General features: G+C 41.9%; 1 long non-coding RNA gene across 1 annotated transcript; it reads left to right on the top strand.

Annotated features, from left to right (window-relative positions):
* Nucleotides 1-335: 335 nt before the first annotated feature.
* On the top strand, nt 336-2237 carry LOC146676697 (uncharacterized). The gene is made up of 4 exons (XR_014907212.1): nt 336-451; nt 1033-1084; nt 1767-1914; nt 2176-2237. It is a non-coding gene; the product is annotated as an uncharacterized LOC146676697 (long non-coding RNA).
* The last annotated feature ends 1144 nt before the right edge of the window (nt 2238-3381 follow it).

The following is a 3381-nucleotide window of genomic DNA, read 5'->3' as shown; positions in this document are numbered from 1 at the left end:
GATGTAGCTGTTAAATCTACATTCTGTTGAACTCAATAAACCATGAGTTTAAAATGTAAAAGCTAACAACAACTTGAGAGACCTACAGCTAATGATAGACATACTATATTATTGAGTGAATTCATATAATCCCAAAAGTGTTAAAACAATAATCTGTTGTCTGTTCTATTTATTCATAGTTAATTATCATATGAAGAAAAAAGATTTTAAAAGCACCTCCTCCCAAAACTAGGCGTTTTCCCCTGACGTTTAGAGCACCGTTTCACATCAAGGCGCCTGATTTCAAACGGGCCAATCAGCGCACTGCATCAGGCTCCACCGCAGATAACGTCTGTACAGCTCCACACAAGTTTTGCTTTGGACTACGGCAGCACGCTATCTTCATTTTCGTGGACTTGTTTCTCATTTTTTAAAATTTAACGTCTGCCACAGCTCGTCTTCAGTCACTACGGTAAGAAAATAATCCAACTTGGTTTATTTATCGACAGCATTGTGTTACAGGCAGTGAAGGCGCAAATGATAAATTTACGTTAGCTTTAGCTCGTTTCTAGCATTAGCTACATCAGGCTGAAAAGAGCCTTGCAAAACCAGCAGTGCGCGTTTTGAGACGGATATATTAATGGAAACCGTCTAATTAGTATAGCTACATTTGAATGCTTTGTCTAAATGCGGCCTGGATTTTCCCGCCTTGTTTGACATCCGGCTGAAGCTTTAAGTTAGCTAGCCTCGCAGCTGTGTCATATTGATTATGTATTTTTGCAGCATATGTGGAGAATCGGTTCAGTCCGTGAAAGCTTATGTTTTGCATTGCAGACTGCATCGTAATGAACCCCGGTGTATTTTTAAATGTGTTGAAGTAAGTTGTAAGCAGGTGTTTTCTGGATATGCTGCTTTAAAGTCTCACTTATACCGCCACCACACTGGTACCGCAACTGTTTCTCAGAATGCTACCTTAATGGATTTGAATTGCACTGTCTCACGTTTTGTGAATGCCAGTGTGAGGGAACTAAAGCTTTGATTGCTCACTTACAGGAACACATAGAAGAGGGACGGCATGTAACTTGTCCAGTGAGAGGATGCCAAAGTGAGTTCTCTGTAAAATCTACATTTACCTCCCATATGTCTAGAAAACACAAACGTTAGGAAAATGTGATTTGTGGTTTAAACAAAGATACTCAGAGAGTCCATCTACAAGTGCCACCATACAGGAAGGTGCCAGTGTATCAGATATAGAAGACCCTGGTATGGATGGGTCTAATTTCAGTGACCTGTATCTCAGAAATGTATGTATGTTTTACATTAAACTACAGGGACAGCATCTTCTGCCAGCATCTACCATTCAAACCATTGCTGAAGAAATACAAAATATACATGAATTGGGACAGATGTATACATTGAATACACTAAGGTCACTTCTAAAAGATATGTCAGTTTCAGATGAAGACATAAAAATCTGTGACACAGTAAAACAATCTGACTTGTTCTCAGCTTGTCACACAGGGCCCATGAGAACTGCTTATTCAAGAGTTCAGTGCTTTAAAGATGTGTTCAAGTATGTTGAACCCAGAAAAGTGTTTTTGGGCAGGGACGAGAACAGGATGGAGAGATTTGCCTATTATGTTCCTCCGCTAGATATTTTGAAGGGTATGCTGGAATCAAGTTTTTGGCAAGGTCTCATATCAGTGAATCCTAATAATGTTTCAAGACCAGATATTCTCAGGGACTGTTGTGATGGTAACGTGTTTGTGTCAAACAAATTTTTTCAGGAAAATCCACATTGCCTCAAGCTGGTTCTATACCAGGATGCATTTGAAGTAGTGAACCCACTTGGTTCTGCCAAAAAGAAGCACAAGGTTTTGGCTGTGTACTTCTCTCTACTCAACATCCCACTAACACCCTTCATCATTGTTTGCGGTAAGCTGAAAGAGCAAAATTCAACTTTTTTTTTTTTTCTGTTGTAACTGCCACGTTCTTTGTACTCTTGGCTTGTTTAGTTTCATGTTCTGTTGCTTCCTCACTAATACACTGGATAACACAACCATATAAGTTCAACTAGTAACAAAACTCATCCTATGATCCATGTAACAAGTATCTCTGCATTTGTATATATGACTGACATTAAAGCTCTTGTTATTAAAGTTTTTAATTTGTTGTTGTTGTTGTGTTAATTCTCAGGTTCCTCCTGCTTCGCTGCTGAAACATTCATGTTGAGCATTGACAAGAAGACTGTCAACAACCGCATCACAACCTTCCAACCCGTTCTCACTCCCAAAGCCTAACATTTTACGCTAGGTGACAAATCGTCACCATATTACGTTTTCGGCTACCCACCACGTTCCTAAATGACGACCTCGGAAAACAGAGGAAATATGAGAACCCTCTGGACTGAATCTACACATGTTCGCTCTTTTTCTTCAAATCGCTTAGAAACACGCTATTTAACATCATTTAACATATATCCAACAATGATGAGACAAACTATAGGACAGAGGTGCAACAACTAGAGTCATGGTGCCACGACAATAACTTGGTCTTAAACACCAAAAAGACCAAGGAGATCATTGTAGATTTCCGGAAGAGGGGTCATAACAACCATCTGCCTCTCTTCATTGGCAGTGAGGCGGTGGAGAGGGTGAGCAGTTTTAAATTCTTGGGGGTAACTGTGACCGAGGACCTGTCCTGGGGCAACCATATCACCTCAGTTGCACGGAAGGCCCAACAGCGCCTCTACTACCTGAGGAGACTGCGGAGCGCACACATTCCCAGATCTCTGATGTTGAACTTCTACAACTGTGCCATCAGCAGCGTTCTGACGTATGGATTTCTAGTGTGGTTCCCCAGCTGCACCAAGGCCGATCAGCAAGCACTCCAGCGGGTGGTGAAAGAAGCTGGCAGAATTATTGGAACAAGTCTGCCAGAGATCAGTAATATCTTCCCCACTCGCTGTCTGAGGAGGGTGCACAGTATCCTGCGGGACCAACATCACCCTGCGCGCCACCTTTTCCATATGCTGCCCTCAGGGAGAAGGTACAGGTCTATACAGGCCAGAACATCCAGACTGGCCAACAGCCTGTATCCACAGGCTGTGAGGCTCCTGAACTCTCTGCCCCCCTCTCACGGACAATAACCATATCCAACTTCTTAATAGCAATGAACTGGTCTGCATTGGTGCATCATATCTTTATTCTCTTCCCCCTCCTGCCCCCCCCCCCCCCCCCCTCTTTCTTAAATAGATAACTATCATATCTGATATCATATCTCACAGTACAATAATATTGAATGGGTGCATTGTTGTATTTTGTCATGTTTCTCAGGTCTTTGTCTGAATTTCTACGAACATTATTGCTAAGGATTGTCTTATTGCATTGGAGTCACACTGGG

The sequence above is a fragment of the Rhamphochromis longiceps genome, linkage group LG2, assembly GCF_057381845.1.
Source record: "Rhamphochromis longiceps isolate RC_006_pf linkage group LG2, R_longiceps_female_GT1.1, whole genome shotgun sequence".
Classification (NCBI taxonomy): domain Eukaryota; kingdom Metazoa; phylum Chordata; class Actinopteri; order Cichliformes; family Cichlidae; genus Rhamphochromis; species Rhamphochromis longiceps.
This window is presented reverse-complemented; position numbering and strand designations above follow the sequence as displayed.